The sequence below is a fragment of the Mus musculus genome, chromosome 7 (assembly GCF_000001635.26).
Source record: "Mus musculus strain C57BL/6J chromosome 7, GRCm38.p6 C57BL/6J".
NCBI lineage: Eukaryota > Metazoa > Chordata > Mammalia > Rodentia > Muridae > Mus > Mus musculus.
The window spans coordinates 5,577,195-5,598,787 of NC_000073.6; positions in this window are offsets into that span (position 1 = coordinate 5,577,195).

Sequence of the window (21,593 nt, forward strand, 5' to 3'; positions counted from 1 at the left end):
TCCATCAGGTGATGGATGGATAGCAATAATGTGGTATATTTATACCATGTAATAATATTCATGTGTTAAGCAAAATGAAATTATGAAGATTGTACATATGGTAACTCACAACTTAAGACAAACCTTGCTCATTCCCCTAGTTTGTAGACATTATCTTTAAATCTTAAGTGATGTGTGTTCTATTTGTAATACAGAAGTATTAAAAGGCCAAAAGTATATAAAGGCCAAAAGTCAAATAAACAATTTAGGGTTAAGGAACTTTTGATAGTACACAGTTGTTTAAAGGATTAAAGGGGAAATGGAACATATAGAGTGAAATTATAGTGAGGGGTTGGAAAGACAGTGTATAAAAGAAAATATGGATTGAGTTAGTAATGCTAAGGCTCATTATAAAGGCATCATAGAAAACTATTATTTTGGAATTTTAGAAACACCTGTATGTGTGTGCACCTGAAAAAATGTTCAACATCCTTAATCATCAGGGAAATGCAAATCAAAACAACCCTGAGATTCCACCTCACATTAGTCAGAATGGCTAAGATAAGAAATTCAGGTGACAGCAGATGCTGGCGAGGATGTGGAGAAAGAGGAACACTCCTCCATTGTTGGTGGGATTGCAAACTTGTACAACCACTCTTAAAATCAGTCTGGTGGTTCCTCAGAAAATTGGACATTGTACTACCGGAGGATCCAGCAATACCTCTCCTGGGCATATATCCAGAAGATGTCCCAACCGGTAAGAAGGACACATGCTCCACTATGTTCATAGCAGCCTTATTTATAATAGGCAGAAGCTGGAAAGAACCCAGATGCCCCTCAACAGAGGAATGGATACAGAAAATGTGGAACATTTACACAATGAATTTATAAAAAATTTGGGCAAATGGATGTATCTGGAGGAATCATCCTTAGTGAGTGCCTTAGGGTTTTACTGCTGTTAACAAACACCAGGTCTAAGGCAAGTCTTATAAAAAACAACATTTAATTGGGGCTGGCATACAGGTTCAGAGATTCAGTCTATTATCCTCAAGGTGGGAGCATGGCAATATCCACAGGCATGGCACAGGAGTAGCTGAGAGTTCTATGTCTTCATCCAAAGGCTACTAATAGAAGACTGACTTCCAGGCAACTAGGGTGAGGATCTTATGCCCACACCCACAGTGACACATTCCAACCAGGTCACACCTATTCCAACAAGGCAACACCTCCAGATGGTGCCACTCCGTGGTCCAAGAATATACAAACCATCACAGTGAGGTAACCCAATCACAAAAGAAGTGACTAGATATGCACTTACTGATACTTGGATATTAGCCCAGAAATTTAGAATACCCAAGAAGCAGTTTGCAAAACACAAGAAAATCAAGAAAAAAAAAAGACCAATGTGTGGATACTCCATTATGCATAGAATAGGGAACAAAAGACACATGAAAGAGACAAGAGACAAAGTTTGGAGCTAAGACAAAAGGATGGACTATCCAGAGACTACCCTACCAGGGAATCCATCCCATAATTAGCCACCAAATCCATACACTATTGCATATGCCAGCAAGATTTTGCTGAAGGGACCCTGATATACCTGTCTTTTGTGAGGCTATGCTGGTGCCTGGTAAATAGAGAAGTGGATGCTCACAGTTGTCTATTGGATGGAACACAGGGCCACACATGGAGAAGTTAGAGAAAGCACTGAATGAGCTGAAGGGGTCTGCAACCCTATAGGTGGAACAACAATATGAACTAAGCAATACCCCCAGAGCTCATTTCTCTAACTGCATATGTAGCAGAAGATGGCCTAATCAGCCATCATTGGGAAGAGAGAACACTTAGTATTGCAAACTTTATATTCCCCAGTACAAGGGAACACCAGGGCCAAGAAGAGGGAGTGGGGGGCTACGGGAGCAGGGTGGGGGGAGGGTATAGGGAACTTTTGGGACAACATTTGAAATGTAAAGAAAGAAAATAACTAATAAAAAAAGTGTTGTTCACCTTCAACGTGAATGTTGGCTTTTAAAAAAATTTTTTATTAGGTATTTTCCTCATTTACATTTCCAATGCTATCCCAAAAGTCCCCCATACCCACCCACCCCCCAGTCCTCAACCCATCCACTCCCCCTTTTTGGCCCTGGCGTCCCCCTGTACTAGGGCATATAAAGTTTGCAAGTCCAATGGGACTCTCTTTCCAGTGATGGCCGTCTAGACCATCTTTTGATACATATGCAGCTAGAGTCAAGAGCTCCAGGGTACTGGTTAGTTTATAATGTTGTTCCACCTATAGGGTTGCAGATCCCTTTAGCTCCTTGGGTACTTTCTCTAGCTCCTCCATTGGGGGCCCTGTGATCCATCCAAGAGCTGACTGTGAGCATCCACTTCTGTGTTTGCTAGGCCCCGGCATAGTCTCACAAGAGACAGCTATATCTGGTTCCTTTCAGCAAAATCTTGCTATTGTATGCAATGGTGTCAGCGTTTGGAAGCTGATTATGGGATGGATCCCCGGATATGGCAATCACTAGATGGTCCATCCTTTTGTCACAGCTCCAAACTTTGTCTCTGTAACTCAATTTTTCTCTGTAATTCAATTTTTATTAGATATTTTCTTCATTACATTTCAATTACTATCCCAATTTCTCCTATACCCTCCTCCCACCCTGCTCTGCTACCCACTGCACTGACTGCTGTTCCAGAGGTCCTGGGTTTGGTTCCCAGCAACGACATGGTAGCTCACAAACATCTGTAATGCGATATGATGCTCTCTTCTGGTGTGTTTGAACAGAGCAACAGTGTTTTCACCTACATAATAAATAAATAAAGCTTTTTAAAAAAAAACGCCAGGGCAGCCTTATTTATAATAGTCAGAAGATGGAAAAAACCCCCAGATGTCCCTCACAGAAGAATGGATACAGAAAATTTACTACATTTACACAATGGAGTACTACTCAGCAATTAAAAACAATGAATTTATGAAATTCGTAGGCAAATGGACGGATCTCGATTATATCATCCTGAGTGAGGTAACCCGATCATAAAAGAACACACATGATATGCACTCCTTGTTAAATGGATATTAGCCCAGAAACTTAGACTACCCAAGATTAAATTTGTAAAACATGAAAATCAAGAAGGAAGACCAACCAGTGGATAATTGTTCCTTCTTAGAATGGGAAACAAAATACCCATGGAAGGAGTTACAGAGACAAAGTTCAGAGCTGAGATGGATAAAGAACCAACCAGAGGATCTATCCCATATATAACCAACCAAGGATCCATTCCATATATAACCACCAAACCCAGACACCTTTGCATATGCCAGCAAGATTTTGCTGACAGCACCCTGATATAGCTCTCTCTTGTGAGGCTTTGTCAGTGCCTGACAAATACAGAAGTGGATGCTCAAAGTCATCTATTGAGTGGAACACAGGGCCACTAATGAATGAGCTAGAGAAAGTACCAAAGGAGCTAATGGGGTCTGCAATACTATAGAAGGATCAACAATATCAACTAAGGAGTATCCCCTAGAACTATGTATCTAGTTGCATATGTGGCAGAGGATGGTCTAGTAGGCCATCAATGGGAGGAGAGGCCCTTTGCCTTTCAAAGATCTTATGCTCCAGTACAGGGCCAGGGCCAGGAAGTGGGAGTGGGTGTGCTGTGTAGTAGGGCAGGGCGATTATAGGGGACTTTTTGGGATAGCATTTGAAATGTAAATGAAGAAAATATGTAATTAAAAATGAGTGTCATAGGTGAACTCTCTCACACAGCATGGAACTCAAGTTTGTCCAGTCTCTGGCTGGCTCTTCCCTCACTTTCTGCTCCATGCACCTTCTATAGGCAGGGAAATTAATGAGTACAAATTCTTCAGGCTGGGTTAGTATCTTACCTGGTTAAAGGAGGTGATAGCTTCACTTTCCATAGTCCCTATTGCTAGGAGCCTTAGCTAGGGTCACCCTCATAGGTTCACAATTATCTTAGCATATCTGTTCAAGACAGCCTGGATTTTAGAACCCCCACTGAGAAGTCAGGTGTTCTTTGAATAGGTCTAATCTTATGATTATTTGGACATTTCTTTTTTATTAATTAATTTACTTATTACACTCCATATTTTATTCCACACCTCATCCACCCTCCGACTGTTCCACATCCCATACTTCCTCCCCACCTACCCTTGCCTCCACGTGGATGTCCCCAGTCCCTACCCCACCTGATCTCTAAACTCCATGGGGTCTCCAGTCTCTTGAGGGTTAGGTGCATCATCTCTGAATGAACACAGACATTGAAATCCTCTACTCTATATGTGTTGGAGGCCTCATATAAGCTGGTGTATGGTACCTGTTTGGTGGTCCAGTGTTTGAGAGATCTGAGGGGTCCAGATTAATTGAGACTGCTGGTCCTCCTACAGGATCACCATTCTCAGGTTTTTTCACCCTTCCCTAATTCAATAACAGTGATCAGCTGCTTCTGCCCATTGGTTGGATGCAAATATCTGCACCTGATTCTTTCAGCTGCTTGTTGGGTCTTCTGGAGTGTGAGTACTCCATAGCCTCAGTAATAGTGTCAGGCCTTGGGACTGCCCCTTGAGCTGGATCCCACTTTGGGCCTGTCACTGGACCTTCTCTTGTTCAGTCTCCTCTCAATTTCCATCTTGATAATTCTTTCAGACAGGAACAATTGTGGTCAGAGATGTGACTGTGGGATGGCAATCCATCCCTCATTTGATGTCCTGTCTCCTGCTGGATTTGTAACCTTGCACAAAGCTCAAGTTCAAGTGGATCAAGGACCTCAACATAAAACCAGATACACTGAATCTAATAGAAGAGAAAGTGGGAAAGAGCCTTGAACCATTGACACTGGGGTAATTTCCTAAACAGAACTCCAATGGCTCATGCTCTAAGATACATTTATTTCTTCTTTGTGAATTAGTAGCCCCTTGATCTCTTTTTGTTATCTTATTGTTCTAGCTAGCACGTTGAGTACTATATTGAATAGACATGGGGGAGAGTGGGCATCCTTAACTTGTCCCCGACTTCAGTGGGAGTGCATCAAATATGTATCCATTTAATTTAGTATAGGCTGTTGGTTTGCAGTAATTTGCTTTTATTATGTTTAGGTATGGGCCTTAAATTCCTGACCTCTCCAATACTTTTAACATGAAGGGGTATTTTGTCAAATGCTTTTTTGCACCTAAGGAGATGATTATGTGATTCTTTTTTCTTTGAGTCTGTTTACATATTGGATTACGTTAATGGATTTTCATATACTAAACCAAGTTTGCATCCTCAGGATGAAGCCTACTTGATCATGGTGAATGATGGTTTTGATGTGTTCTTGGATTTGGTTTGCAAGAATTTTATTGAATATTTTTGCATCAAATTTCATAAGTGAGATTTGTCTGAGGTTCTCTTTTTAGGTTCGGTCCTTGTGTGGTTTAGGCATCAGCATAATTGTGGCTTCATAGAATGAGTTAGGTAGTGTTCCTTCTGTTTCTATTTCATGGAATAATTTGAGGAAAATTGATATCAGGTCTTCTTTGAAGGTCTGGTAGAATTGTATACTAAATCCATCTGACCTTGGACTTTTATTGGTTGGGAAGTTTTTAATGGCTTCTTCTATTTCCTTATGTGATATGGGCCTGTTTAGATAGTTTACCTGCACTTAATTTACCTTTGGTATGTGTTATATATCTAGAAACCATTCATTTCACCTAAATTTTAGTTTTGTTGAGTATAGGCTTTTATAGTGTGATCTATTTTTTTTTTAAATTTCCTTCATTTCTGTCGTTGTATGTTCCGTAAATTTCTGATTATTTTGATTTGGATCCTGCCTCTCAGCCCTTTAGTTACTTTGGCTAGTGGTTATCTATCTTGTAGATTCTCTCAAAGAATTAGTTTCTGGTTTTGTTAATTCTTTTTATTGTTTTCTTTGTTTCTATTTGGTTGATTTGGGTTCTGAGTTTGATATTTTCTGCCATCTACTCCTCTTGGGTGAATTTGCTTCTTTTTGTTGTAGAGCTCTCAGATGTGCTATTAAGTTGTTAGCATAAGATCTCTCTTGTATTTTTTTTTAGTTTTTTTTCATTTACATTTCAAATGCTGTCCTGAAAGTCCCCTATACACTCCCCCAATCCTGCTCCCCAACCTACCCACTCCTGCTTCCTGACCCTGGCACTCCCTTGTACTGGGGCATATGATCTTTGCAAGACCAAGGGCCTCTCATCCCATTGATGTCCAATTAGGCCGTCCTCTGCTACATATTCAACCAGAGACACAGTTCTGGGGAAGGTACTGGTTAGTTCATATTGTTGTTCCACCTATAGGGCTACAGGCCCCTTTAGCTCCTTGGGAACTTTCTCTAGCTCCTTCATTAGGGGCCCTGTGTTCCATCACATAGATGACTGTGAGCATCCACTTTTATTTTTGTCAGGCATTGGCATAGCCTCACAAGAGAGAGCTATATCAGGGTCCTGTCAGCAAAATAATGCTGGCATATGCAAAGGTGTCTGAGATTGGTGGTTGTATATGGGTTCTCTAGTTTTTTTTTTTTAACCAGGGAACTTAATGCTATGAACTTTCCTCTTAGCACTGGTTTCATTGTATCCCATTAGTTTGGGTATGATGTGTCAATATTTTCATTAAATTTTAGGAATCCTTTAATTTCTTTCTTTATTTCTTTCCTCGCCAAGTTGTCATTAAGTAAAGAATTGTTCAGTATCCACGTGTATGTGGAATTTCTGTAGTTTTTCCTGTTACTGAAGGTCAACCTTAGATCATGATGGTCTGACAGGATGCACGGTATTATTTCTATCTTTTTGTATCCATTGAGGATTGCTTTATGACAAATTATATGGTCTATTTTGGAATAGGTACCATGAGGTGCTGAGAAGAAGGTGTATTCTTCTGAAATGTTCTGTAGATTTCTCTTAAATCCATTTGTCTAATAACTTCTCTTAGTTTCACTGTGTTTGTTTAGTTTCTAGTTCAATGACCTGTATATTGGTGAGAGTGGGGTGTTGAAGTTTCCCACTATCATTGTATGGGGTTCCATGTGTGTTTTGAGCTTCAGTAAAGTTTTTTTTTTTTTAATGAATGTGGTACTCTAGCATTTGGTTCGTAGAAATTCAGAATTGAGACTTTTTCTTAGTTGATTTTCTCCTTGATAAATATGAATTGTCCTTCTTCATCATGCTTGATGACTTTTGGCTGAATGTCTATTTTATTGGATATTAGGATGTCAACGCCTGCTTGTTTCCTGGAACCACTTGCTTGGAAGATCTTTTCCCAGCCTTTTACTCTGAGATAGTCTGTCTTTGTTATTGAGGCATGTTTCTTGTATGCAGCAAAATGCTGGATCTTGTATGCATATCCAGTCTTTTAGCTTATGTCTTTTTACAGCTGAGTTGAATCCATTAATGAGCAGCAAAATTAGAGAGTTTGTTTTTGTAGGTGGCTTTATATGCATGTGGTTCTCTCCTTTTGACTTTGTTGTGAGATGCTTAATATCTTGTCCTTTCTTTGGTGCAGGCACCTTCCTTGTGTTGGAGTTTTCCTTCTAGGATCATCTGTAGGGCTGGACTGGTAGATAGATACTGTTTGAATTTGGTTTTGTCTTGATATATTTTGGTTTCTCCATCTATGTCGATTGAGAGTTGTGTTGGGTATAGTATCCTGGGTTGGCATTTATGTTTGCTTAGAGTCTGCATGACCTCTGGTCAGGCTCTCTGGCTTTCAAAGTCTCTGTTGAGATGTATGGTGTAATTCTGATAGGTCTTCCTTTGTATGTTACTTGGCCCTATTCCCTTGCAACTTTTAATATTCTTTCTTTGTTCTGTGCATTTAGTGTTTGTTATTATGTGAAGAAAGGATTTTCTTCTCTGGTGCCATTTTTTTGGTGTTCTTGTACCTTTATGGCCAACTCTTTCTTTAGGTTGGGAAAGTTTTCTTCTACGATTTTGTTGAAGATATTTTCAGGTCCTTTGAGCTGGGAATCTTTGTTCTCTATTCAAATTATTCTTAAATTTGGTATTTTCATTGTGTCTTGAAATTCCTGGATGCTTTTGGCTAGGATTGTTTTTTATTTTGAATTTTCTTTGACAGTTGTGTCAATTTCTTCTACGGTATTTTCTATAACTGAGATTTCTCTCTTCTATCCCTTGTATTTTGTTAGTGATACTTACATATGTAATTCTTGACCTCTTTTCTAGGTTTTCTATTTCCAAGTTTGCCACCACTTGTGTTTTCTTCATTGTTTCTTATTCTACCTTTGGGTCTTGGATAGCATTATTCAATTCTTTCACTTGTTTACCTGTGTTTTCCTATATTTCTTTCAATGAATTATTGATATCCTCCTCTAGGATTCTATTATCTCCATGAGAAAGGACTTTAGGTCACCTTCCTGATTTTCCTCTTTAAGGACTTCTACCTGTTTAGCAGTGTTTTCCTGTCATTCATCAAGGGCTTCTACCTGTTTAGCAGTGTTCTCCTGTATTTCTTTGAGTTATTGATGCCCTTCTTAAAATCTTCTACCACCATTATGAGATATGATTTTAAATCTGAATCTTGCTTTTCGGGTGTGTTGGTGTATCCAGGACTCGCTGTGGTGGGTATAGTGGGTTCTGATGATGCCCATTGGTCTTGGTTTCCGTGAGTAAGATTCTTACATCTGCCTTTTGCCTTCTGATAATCTTTGATGTTAATGATCTAGCTGTCTCTGGCTAGAGCTTGTTCCTCCTGTGATTCTGTTAGCTTCTGCCAGCACTCGTGGGAGTCTAACTCTCACCTGAGTCCCAGTGGTCAGAGAACTCTCTGCAGGCAAGCTCTCCTTTTGCAGGGCAGGTGTCCAGAATTCTGGAGCTCAGATACACCTCTTGAGTCCTGGGGTCAGGGCCCTCCTTGTAGGTTGACTCTCCTCTGGCAAGGAAGGTGCCCAGGAGTCTGGGTCTCAGCTCTGCCTCATGGCTGAGGATGAAGGCCCGAAGGGACCCTGTTCAATAAGCTCTGTTGCTTCTGTAGCCCATGTGCTCTCCAGTAATCACCAGGTCCTAGGGGTGCTAGGGGTCCTGCTGTGTGAAGTGTCCTGTGGGGATCTTGGCTCTCTCTGCCGAGTTCAGGCAGACAATCACCTTCCTGATTTTCATGTGTGTTGTATTCAGGGCTTGCTATGGTGGGATAACTGTGTTCTGATGATGTCCACGTATGTTGGCTTCTGTTGCTTATGGTCTTGTGCTTTCCTTTCACCATCTGGATATCCCTAGTGTTTGATGGTCTCTGTGACTGTCTGAAGTCTGCCTCTTTTGTCCCTGTGCTGCTTCATGTCTGCTGGTAGGCCTGTAGCCTTGCCTGTAGCAGACCACCTGTGGAACCTTCCAACTGGTGGATCTTCACAGGGACAGAGAAGCTGCTGGTCTGTTGCCTGGCTGCAGTATATCTCCTGGGAGGCCTTCTGACTGTTGGGTCTTCAGTGGAGCAGTCAAACTTCTTGTCCAACTGCTCTGAGTGCAGCTGATCTTCAATTACACTGAGTACAGTGGATCCTCAACTGCTCTGATTAGAGCAGGTCCTCTACTGTCCTGAGTGCAGCAGGTTCTTTAGGATGGATCAGGATATGGTGTCTTCACTGGAGCAGACCAACCAAGAGTCTGCCCCAGCAGAAAGGACCAGGAGGAAGGGGTGGAAGAGACAGAAGGTATATGGACATTTCTAATAGAAATTTTAATATTCCTTCTTTGTTCTGTATCTTTAGTGTTTGGATTATTATGTGTAATGGAGATTTTCTGGTTCAGTATATTTGGTGTTCTGTAAGTTTTTAGTACTTTGATAGGCATCTGATCCTTTAATTCAGAAACTTTTATTTTGGTAAAAAATATTTTTGTGTCCTTGACATGTGTTTCTTCTCTTACCTCTATTCCTATTATTCTTAGATTTTGGCCTTTTCTTATTATTTTTTTTTCTTTTACATCTTTTTTTAAATTAGGTATTTTCCTCATTTACATTTCCCAATGCTATCCCAAAAGTCCCACATACCCACCCCCCCCCCACTCCTCTACCCACCCACTCCCCCTTTTTGGCACTGGCATTCCCCTGTACTGGGGCATATAAAGTTTGCAAGTCCAATGGGCCTCTCTTTCCAGTGATGGCCAACTAGGCCATCTTTTGATACATATGCAGCTAGAGACAAGAGCTACGGGGTACTGGTTAGTTCATATTGTTGTTCCACTTATAGGGTTGCAGTTCCCTTTAGCTCCTTGGGTACTTTCTCTAGCTCCTCCATTGGGGGCCGTGTGATCCTTCCAATAGCTGTCTGTGAGCATCCACTTCTGTGTTTGCTAGGTCCCGGCATAGTCTCACAAGAGAGAGCTATATCTGAGTCCTTTCAGCAAAATCTTGCTATTGTATGCAATGGTGTCAGCGTTTGGAAGCTGATTATGGGATGGATCCCTGGATTTGGCAATCACAAGATGGTCAATCCTTTCGTCACAGCTCCAAATTTTGTCTCTGTAACTCCTTCCATGGGTGTTTTGTTCCCAATTATAAGAAGGGGCACAGTGTCCACACTTCGTTCTTCTTGAGTTTCATGCGTTTAGCAAATTGTATCTTCTATCGTGGGTATCCTAAGTTTCTGGGCTAATATCCAATTATCAGTGAGTATATATTGTGTGAGTTCCTTTGTGATTGGGTTACCTCACTCAGAATGATGCCCTCCAGGTCCATCCATTTGGCTAGGAATTTCATAAATTCATTCTTTTTAATAGCTGAGTAGCACTCTATTGTGTAAATGTACCACATTTTCTGTATCCATTCCTCTGTTGAGGGGCATCTGGGTTCTTTCCAGCTTCTGGCTATTATAAATAAGGCTGCTATGAACATAGTGGAGCATGTGTCCTTCTTACCGTATGGGACATCTTCTGGATATATGCCCAGGAGAGGTATTGCTGGATCCTCTGGTAGTACTATGTCCAATTTTCTGAGGAACCGCCAGACTGATTTCCAGAGTGGTTGTACAAGCTTACAATCCCACCAACAATGGAGGAGTGTTCCTCTTTCTCCACATCCTCACCAGCGTCTGCTGTCACCTGAATTTTTGATCTTAGCTATTCTGACTGGTGTGAGGTGGAATCTCAGGGTTGTTTGATTTGCATTTCCCTGATGATTAATGATGTTGAACATTTTTTCAGGTGCTTCTCTGCCATTTGGTATTCCTCAGGTGAGAATTCTTTGTTCAGTTCTGAGCCACATTTTTAATGGGGTTATTTGATTTTCTAAAGCCCACCTTCTTGAGTTCTTTATATATATTGGATATTAGTCACCTATCCGATTTGGGATATGTAAAGATCCTTTCCCAATCTGTTGGTTGCCTTTTTGTCTTTTTTTTTTCCATTTTTTATTAGGTATTTAACTCATTTACATTTCCAATGCTATACCAAAAGTCCCCCATACCCACCCACCCCCACTCCCCTGCCCACCCACTCCCCCTTTTTGGCCCTGGTGTTCCCCTGTACTGGGGCATATAAAGTTTGCAAGTCCAATGGGCCTCTCTTTCCAGTGATGGCCGACTAGGCCATCTTTTGATATATATGCAGCTAGAGTCAAGAACTCTGGGGTACTGGTTAGTTCATAATATTGTTCCACATATAGGGTTGCAGATCCCTTTAGCTCCTTGGCTACTTTCTCTAGCTCCTCCATTGGGAGCCCTATGATCCATCCATTAGCTGACTGTGAGCATCCACTTCTGTGTTTGCAGGGCCCCGGCATAGTCTCACAAGAGACAGCTACATCTAGGTCCTTTCAATAAAATCTTGCTAGTGTATGCAATGGTGTCAGCGTTTGGATGCTGATTATGGGGTGGATCCCTGGATATGGCAGTCTCTACATGGTCCATCCTTTCACCTCAGCTCCAAACTTTGTCTCTGTAACTCCTTCCATGGGTGTTTTGTTCCCAAATCTAAGAAGGGGCATAGTGTCCACACTTCAGTCTTCATTCTTCTTGAGTTTCATGTGTTTAGCAAATTATATCTTATATCTTGGGTATCCTAGGTTTGGGGCTAATATCCACTTATCAGTGAGTACATGTTGTGTGAGTTTCTTTGTGAATGTGTTACCTCACTCAGGATGATGCCCTCCAGGTCCATCCATTTGGCTAGGAATTTCATAAATTCATTCTTTTTAATAGCTGAGTAGTACTCCATTGTGTAGATGTACCACATTTTCTGTATCCATTCCTCTGTTGAGGGGCATCTAGGTTCTTTCCAGCTTCTGGCTATTATAAATAAGGCTGCTATGAACATAGTGGAGCATGTGTCCTTCTTACCAGTTGGGGCATCTTCTGGATATATGCCCAGGAGAGGTATTGCTGGATCCTCCGGTAGTACTATGTCCAGTTTTCTGAGGAACCGCCAGACTGATTTCCAGAGTGATTGTACAAGCCTGCACTCCCACCAACAATGGAGGAGTGTTCCTCTTTGTCCACATCCACGCCAGCATCTGCTGTCACCTGAATTTTTGATCTTAGCCATTCTGACTGGTGTGAGGTGGAATCTCAGGGTTGTTTGATTTGCATTTCCCTGATGATTAAGGATGTTGAACATTTTTTCAGGTGCTTCTCTGCCATTCGGTATTCCTCAGGTGAGAAATCTTTGTTCAGTTCTGAGCCCCATTTTTTAATGTGGTTATTTGATTTTCTGAAGTCCACCTTCTTGAGTTCTTTATATATGTTGGATATTAGTCCCCTATCTGATTTAGGATAGGTAAAGATCCTTTCCCAATCTGTTGGTGGTCTTTTTGTCTTATTGACGATGTCTTTTGCCTTGCAGAAACTTTGGAGTTTCATTAGGTCCCATTTGTCAATTCTCGATCTTACAGCACAAGCCATTGCTGTTCTGTTCAGGAATTTTTCCCCTGTGCCCATATCTTCAAGGCTTTTCCCCACTTTCTCCTCTATAAGTTTCAGTGTCTCTGGTTTTATGTGAAGTTCCTTGATCCACTTAGATTTGACCTTAGTACAAGGAGATAAGTATGGATCGATTCACATTCTTGTACACGATAACAACCAGTTGTGCCAGCACCAATTGTTGAAAATGCTGTCTTTCTTCCACTGGATGGTTTTAGCTCCCTTGTCGAAGATCAAGTGACCATAGGTGTGTGGGTTCATTTCTGGGTCTTCAATTCTATTCCATTGGTCTATTTGTCTGTCTCTATACCAGTACCATGCAGTTTTTATCACAATTGCTCTGTAGTAAAGCTTTAGGTCTAGCATGGTGATTCCGCCAGAAGTTCTTTTATCCTTGAGAAGACTTTTTGCTATCCTAGGTTTTTTGTTATTCCAGAAAAATTTGCAAATTGCTCCTTCCAATTCGTTGAAGAATTGAGTTGGAATTTTGATGGGGATTGCATTGAATCTGTAGATTGCTTTTGGCAAGATAGCCATTTTTACAATGTTGATCCTGCCAATCCATGAGCATGGGAGATCTTTCCATCTTCTGAGATCTTCCTTAATTTCTTTCTTCAGAGATTTGAAGTTTTTATCATACAGATCTTTCACTTCCTTAGTTAGAGTCACGCCAAGATATTTTATATTATTTGTGACTATTGAGAAGGGTGTTGTTTCCCTAATTTCTTTCTCAGCCTGTTTATTCTTTGTATAGAGAAAGGCCATTGACTTGTTTGAGTTTATTTTATATCCAGCTACTTCACCGAAACTGTTTATCAGGTTTAGGAGTTCTCTGGTAGAATTTTTAGGGTCACTTATATATACTATCATATCATCTGCAAAAAGTGATATTTTGACTTCCTCTTTTCCAATTTGTATCCCCTTGATCTCCTTTTCTTGTCGAATTGCTCTGGCTAATACTTCAAGTACTATGTTGAAAAGGTAGGGAGAAAGTGGGCAGCCTTGTCTAGTCCCTGATTTTAGTGGGATTGCTTCCAGCTTCTATCCATTTACTTTGATGTTGGCTACTGGTTTGCTGTAGATTGCTTTTATCATGTTTAGGTATGGGCCTTGAATTCCTGATCTTTCCAAAACTTTTATCATGAATGGGTGTTGGATCTTGTCAAATGCTTTTTCTGCATCTAACGAGATGATCATGTGGTTTTTGTCTTTGAGTTTGTTTATATAATGGATTACATTGATGGATTTTCGTATATTAAACCATCCCTGCATCCCTGGAATAAAACCTACTTGGTCAGGATGGATGATTGCTTTAATGTGTTCTTGGATTTGGTTAGCGAGAATTTTATTGAGAATTTTTGCATCGATATTCATAAGAGAAATTGGTCTGAAGTTCTCTATCTTTGTTGGGTCTTTCTGTGGTTTAGGTATCAGAGTAATAGTGGCTTCATAAAATGAGTTGGGTAGAGTACCTTCTACTTCTATTTTGTGAAAAAGTTTGTGCAGAACTGGAATTAGATCTTCTTTGAAGGTCTGATAGAACTCTGCAGTAAACCCATCTGGTCCTGGGCTTTTTTTGGTTGGGAGACGATTAATAACTGCTTCTATTTCTTTAGGTGAAATGGGACTGTTTAGATGATCAACTTGATCCTGATTCAACTTTGGTACCTGGTATCTGTCCAGAAATTTGTCCATTTCGTCCAGGTTTTCCAGTTTTGTTGAGTATAGCCTTTTGTAGAAGGATCTGATGGTGTTTTGGATTTCTTCAGGATCTGTTGTTATGTCTCCCTTTTCATTTCTGATTTTGTTAATTAGGATTTTGTCCCTGGGCCCTTTAGTGTGTCTAGCTAAGGGTTTATCTATCTTGTTGATTTTCTCAAAGAACCAACTCCTCGTTTGGTTAATTCTTTGAATAGTTCTTCTTGTTTCCACTTGGTTAATTTCACCCCTGAGTTTGATTATTTCCTGCCGTCTACTCCTCTTGGGTGAATTTGCTTCCTTTTTTTCTAGGGCTTTTAGATGTGTTGTCAAGCTGCTAGTATGTGCTGTCTCCCGTTTCTTCTTGGAGGCACTCAGAGCTATGAGTTTCCCTCTTAGAAATGCTTTCATTGTGTCCCATAGGTTTGGGTACGTTGTGGCTTCATTTTCATTAAACTCTAAAAAGTCTTTAATTTCTTTCTTTATTTCTTCCTTGACCAAGATATCATTGAGAAGAGTGTTATTCAGTTTCCACGTGAATGTTGGCTTTCCATTATTTATGCTGTTATTGAAGATCAGTCTTAGGCCATGGTGGTCTGATAGGATACATGGGACAATTTCAATATTTTTGTATCTATTGAGGCCTATTTTGTGACCAATTATATGGTCAATTTTGGAGAAGGTCCCGTGAGGTGCTGAGAAGAAGGTATATCCTTTTGTTTTAGGATAAAATGTTCTGTAGATATCTGTCAGGTCCATTTGTTTCATAACTTCTGTTAGTTTCACTGTGTCCCTGTTTAGTTTCTGTTTCCACGATCTGTCCTTTGAAGAAAGTGGTGTGTTGAAGTCTCCCACTATTATTGTGTGAGGTGCAATGTATGCGTTGAGCTTTACTAAAGTGTCTCTAATGAATGTGGCTGCCCTTGCATTTGGTGCGTAGATATTCAGAATTGAGAGTTCCTCTTTGAGGATTTTACCTTTGATGAGTATGAAGTGTCCCTCCTTGTCTTTTTTGATAACTTTGGGTTGGAAGTCGATTTTATCCGATATTAAAATGGCTACTCCAGCTTGTTTCTTCAGTCCATTTGCTTGGAAAATTGTTTTCCAACCTTTCACTCTGAGGTAGTGTCTGTCTTTTTCCCTGAGATGGGTTTCCTGTAAGCAGCAGAATGTTGGGTCCTGTTTGTGTAGCCAGTCTGTTAGTCTATGTCTTTTTATTGGGGAATTGAGTCCATTGATATTGAGAGATATTAAGGAAAAGTAATTGTTGCTTCCTTTTATTTTTGTTGTTAGAGTTGGCATTATGTTCTTGTGGCTTTTTGGTTTGTTGAGGGATTACTTTCTTGCTTGTTCTAGGGTGTGATTTCCGTCCTTGTATTGCTTCTTTTCTGTTATTATCCTTTAAAGGGCTGGACTCGTGGAAAGATATTGTGTGAATTTGTTTTTGTCGTGGAATACTTTGGTTTCTCCATCTATGGTAATTGAGAGTTTGGCCGGGTATAGTAGCCTGGGCTGGCATTTGTGTTCTCTTAGTGTCTGTATAACATCTGTCCAGGCTCTTCTGGCTTTCATAGTCTCTGGTGAAAAGTCTGGTGTAATTCTGATAGGCCTTCCTTTATATGTTACTTGACCTTTCTCCCTTACTGCTTTTAATATTCTATCTTTATTTAGTGCATTTGTTGTTCTGATTATTATGTGTTGGGAGGAATTTCTTTTCTGGTCCAGTCTATTTGGAGTTCTGTAGGCTTCTTGTATGATCATGGGCATCTCTTTTTTTATGTTTGGGAAGTTTTCTTCTATTATTTTGTTGAAGATATTAGCTGGCCCTTTAAGTTGAAAATCTTCATTCTCATCAATTCCTATTATCTGTAGGTTTGGTCTTCTCATTGTGTCCTGGATTACCTGGATGTTTTGAGTTAGGATCCTTTTGCAGTTTGTATTTTCTTTGACTGTTGTGTCGATGTTCTCTATGGAATCTTCTGCACCTGAGATTCTCTCTTCCATTTCTTGTATTCTGTTGCTGATGCTCGCATCTATGTTTCCAGATCTCTTTCCTAGGGTTTCTATCTCCAGCGTTGCCTCGCTTTGGGTTTTCTTTATTGTGTCTACTTCCCCTTTTAGTTCTAGTATGGTTTTGTTCATTTCCATCACCTGTTTGGATGTGTTTTCCTGTTTTTCTTTAATGATTTCTACCTGTTTGGCTGTGTTTTCCTGCTTTTCTTTAAGGGCCTGTAACTCTTTAGCAGTGCTCTCCTGTAATTCTTTAGGTGACTTATGAAAGTCCTTCTTGATGTCCTCTATCATCATCATGAGAAATGTTTTTAAATCTGGGTCTAGATTTTCGGTTGTGTTGGGGTGCCCAGGACTAGGTGGGGTGGGAGTGCTGCGTTCTGATGATGGTGAGTGGTCTTGATTTCTGTTAGTAGGATTCTTACGTTTGCCTTTCGCCATCTGGTAATCTCTGAAGCTAGCTGTTTTAGTTGTCACTGTTAAGAGCTTGTTCTTCAGGTGACTCTGTTAGCCTCTATAAGCAGTCCTGGCAGGTAGCACTCTCCTTAGTTTCAGTGGGCAGAGTATTCTCTGCAGGCAAGCTCTCTTCTTGCAGGGCAGGTACCCAGATATCTGGTTTTTGAACCAGACTCCTGGCAGAAGTTGTGTTCCACTCACTAGAGGTCTTAGGATCTCGTGTGGAATCCTGTGTGGGCCCTTGCGGGTGTCAGGCGACTCAGCTGGCAAGGTAGCCCGGGGCTCTAGTGGAGTGGAAGGGGTTTGTGCCCCAGATCAAGCCCGGGTAGCCTGCTTCCCTATGTACCCCAGTCTCAGGTTCCGCGCGATTGGATTGGGGCAGGCGCTGTGTTCCACTCACCAGAGGTCTTAGGATCCCGTGGGGAGTCCCGTGTGGGCCCTTGCGGGTGTTGGGCAAGACTCTGCTGGCAAGGTAGCCCAGGACTCGAGTCGAGCAGAAGGGACTTGTGCCCCAGATCAGGCCCGGGTACCTGCTTCCCTATGTACCGCAGTCTCAGGTTCCGCGCGATTGGATTGGGGCAGGCGCTGTGTTCCACTCACCAGAGGTCTTAGGATCCCGTGGGGAGTCCCGTGTGGGCCCTTGCGGGTGTTGGGCAAGACTCTCGCCTTTTTGTCTTATTGATGGTTTCTTTTGCCTTGCAGAAGCTCTGCAATTTTATGAGGTCCCATTTATAGTTTCTCAATCTTACAGCACAAGCCATTGCTGTTCTATTCAGGAACTTTCCCCCTGCACCCATATCATCGAGGCTTTTCCCTACTTTCTCCTCTATAAGTTTCAGTATCTCTGGTTTTATGTGGGGTTCCTTAATCCACTTAGATTTGACCTTAGTACAAGGAGATAGAAATGGATCAATTAGCATTCTTCTACATGATAACCACCAGTTGTGCCAGCACCATTTGTTGAAAATGCTGTCTTTTTTCCATTGGATGGTTTTAGCTTCCTTGTCAAAAATCAAGTGACCATAGGTGTGTGGGTTCATCTCTGGGTCTTCAATTCTGTTCCATTGGTCTACTTTTCTGTCACTATACCAGTACCATACAGTTTTTTATAACAGTTGCTCTGTAGTACAGCATTAGGTCGGACATGGTGATTCTACCAGAGGTTCTTTTATCCTTGAGAAGAGTTTTTGCTATCCTAGGTTTTTTGTTATTTCAGATGAATCTGCAGATTGCGCTTTCTAATTCGTTCAAGAATTGAGTTGGAATTTTGATTGAGATTTCATTGAATCTGTAGATTGCTTTTGGCAAGATAGCCATTTTTACTATATTGATCCTGCCAATCCATGAGCATGGGAGATCTTTCCATCTGCTGAGATCTTCTTTAATTTCTTTCCTCAGAGACTTGAATTTATTATCATACAGGTATTTCAGTTCCTTAGTTAGAGTTATGCCAACATATTTTATATCATTCGTGACTATTGAGAAGGGTGTCATTTCTCTAAATTTTTTCTCAGCCTGTTTATTCTTTGTGTAGAGAAAGGCCATTGACTTCCTTGAGTTAATTTTATATCCAGCTACTTTACCGAAGCTGTTTATCAGGTTTGGGAGTTTTCTGGTGGAATTTTTAGGGAATTTTATATATACTATCATATCATCTGCAAAAAGTGATGTTTTGACTTCTTCCTTTCCAATTTGTATCCCCTTGATCTCCTTTTGTTGTCGAATTGCTCTGGCTATGACTTCAAGTACAATGTTGAATAGGTAGGGAGAAAGTGGGCAGCCTTGTCTAGTCCCTGATTTTAGTGGGATTACTTCCAGCTTCTCACCATTTACTTTGGTGTTGGCTACCAAAGTTGCTGGTAGATTGCTTTTATCATGTTTAGGTATGGGCCTTGAATTCTTGCTCTTTCCAAGACTTTTATCGTGAATGGGTGTTGGATTTCATCAAATGCTTTCCCTTCCTCTAAGGAGCTGATCATGTGATTTTGGAGTTTGAGTTTGTTTATGTAATTAATGGATTACCTTGATGGATTTTCATATATTAAACCATCCCTGCATCCCTGGAATAAAACCTACTTGGTCAGGATGGATGATTGTTTTAATATGTTCTTGTACTCAGTTAGCTAGAATTTTATTGAGTATTTTTGCATCGATATTCATAAGGGAAATTGGTCTGAAATTCTGTATTTTGGATCTTTCTGTGCTTTAGGTATCAGAATAATTGTGTTTTCATATAATGAGTTGTGTAGAGTACCTTCTACTTCAATTTTGTGGAATAGTTTGTAAAGAACTGGAATTAGATCTTCTTTGAAGGTCTGATAAAACTGCACTAAACCCATCTGGTCCTGGGCTTTTTTTGGTTGGTAGACTATTAATGACTGCTTCTATTTCTTTAGGGGATATGGAACTGTTTAGATCGTTAACTTGATCCTGATTTAACTTTAGTACCTGGTATTTGTCTAGAAATTTGTCCATTTCATCCAGGTTTTCCAGTTTTGTTGAGTACAGTCTTTTGTTGAAGGATCTGGTGTTTTGGATATCTTCAGGATCTGTTATTATGTCTACCTTTCATTTCTGATTTTGTTAATTAGGATGCTTTCCTTGTGCCCTCTAGTATGACTGGCTAAGGGTTTATCTATCTTGTTGATTTTCTCAAAGAACCAGCTCCTCGTTTGGTTGATTTTTTGAATAATTCTTCTTGTTTCCACTTGGTTGATTTCATCCCTGAGTTTGATTATTTCCTGCTGTCTACTCCTCTTGGGTGAATTTGCTTCCTTTTGTTCTAGAGCTTTTATGTGTGTTGTCAAGCTGCTAGTATGTGCTCTCTCCCGTTTCTTTTTGGAGGCACTCAGAGCTATGAGTTTTCCTCTTAGGAATGCTTTCATTGTGTCCCATAAGTTTGGGTATATTGTGGCTTCATTTTCATTAAACTCCAAAAAGTCCTTAATTTCTTTCTTTATTCCTTCCTTGACCAAGGAATCATTGAGAAGAATGTTGTTCAGTATCCATGTGAATGTTGGTTTTCTATTATTTATTTTGTTATTGAAGATCAGCCTTAGTCCATGGTGATCTGATAGGATGCATGGGGCAATTTCAATACTTTTGTATCTGTTGAGGATACAACATTGACCAAGGAATCATTGAGAAGAGTGTTGTTCAGTATCCATGTGAATGTTGGTTTTCTATTATTTATTTTCTTATTGAAGATCAGCCTTAGTCCATGGTGATCTGATAGGATGCATGGGACAATTTCAATACTTTTGTATCTGATGAGGCCTGTTTTGTGACCAATTTTATAGTCAATTTTGGATAAGGTCCCGTGAGGTGCTGAGAAGAAGGTATATCCTTTTGTTTTAGGATAAAATGTTCTGTAGATATCTGTTAGAGCCATTTGTTTCATAACTTGTTAGTTTCATTGTGTCCCTGTTTAGTTTCTGTTTCCACGATCTGTCCATTGATGGAAGTGGGAGGTTGAAGTCTCACATTATTATTGTGTGAGGTGCAATGTGTGCTTTGAGCTTTGCTCAAGTTTCTTTAATGAATCTGGCTGCCCTTGCATTTGGAGCATAGATATTCAGAATTGAGAGTTTCTCTTGGAGAATTTTACCTTTAAAGAGTATGAAGTGATCCTCCTTGTCTTTTTTGATAACCTGGGTTGGAAGTCGATTTTATGCAATATTAGAATGGCTACTCCAGCTTGTTTCTTCAGACCATATGCTTGGAAAATTGTTTTCCAGCCTTTCACTCTGAGGTAGTATCTGTTTTTTTTCCCTGAGATGGGTTTCCTGTAAGCAGCAGAATGTTGGGTGCTGTTTGTGTAGCCAGTCTGTTAGTCTATGTCATTTTATTGGGGAATTGAGTCCATTGATATTGAGAGATATTAAGGAAAAGTAATTGTTGCTTCCTATTATTTTTGTATTTAGAGTTGGCATTATGTTTTTGTAGCTGTCTTCTTTTTGGTTTGTTGAGGGATTACTTTCTTGCTTTTTCCAAGGCGTGATTTCCATCCTTGTATTGGTTTTTTTCTGTTATTATCTTTCGAAGGGCTGGATTCGTGGAAAGATAATGTGTGAATTTTTTTTTGTCATGGAATACTTTGGTTTCTCCATCTATGGTAATTGAGAGTTTGGCCGGGTATAGTAGCCTGGGCTGGAATTTGTGTTCTCTTAGTGTCTGTATAACATCTGTCCAGGCTCTTCTGGCTTTCATAGTCTCTGGTCAAAAGTCTGGTATATTTCTGATAGGCCTGCCTTTATATGTTACTTGACCTTTCTCCCTTACTACTTTTAATATTCTCTTTTTATTTAGTGCATTTGTTGTTCTAATTATTATGTGTCGGGAGGAATTTCTTTTCTTGTCCAGTCTATTTGGAGTTCTGTAGGCTTCTTGTATGTTCATGTACATGTCATTCTTTAGGTTTGGGAAGTTTTCTTCTATAATTTTGTTGAAGATATTTGCTGGCCCTTGAAATTGAAAATCTTCATTCTCATCAACTCTTATTATCCGTAGGTTTGGTTTTCTCATTGTGTCCTGGATTTCCTATATGTTTTGAGTTA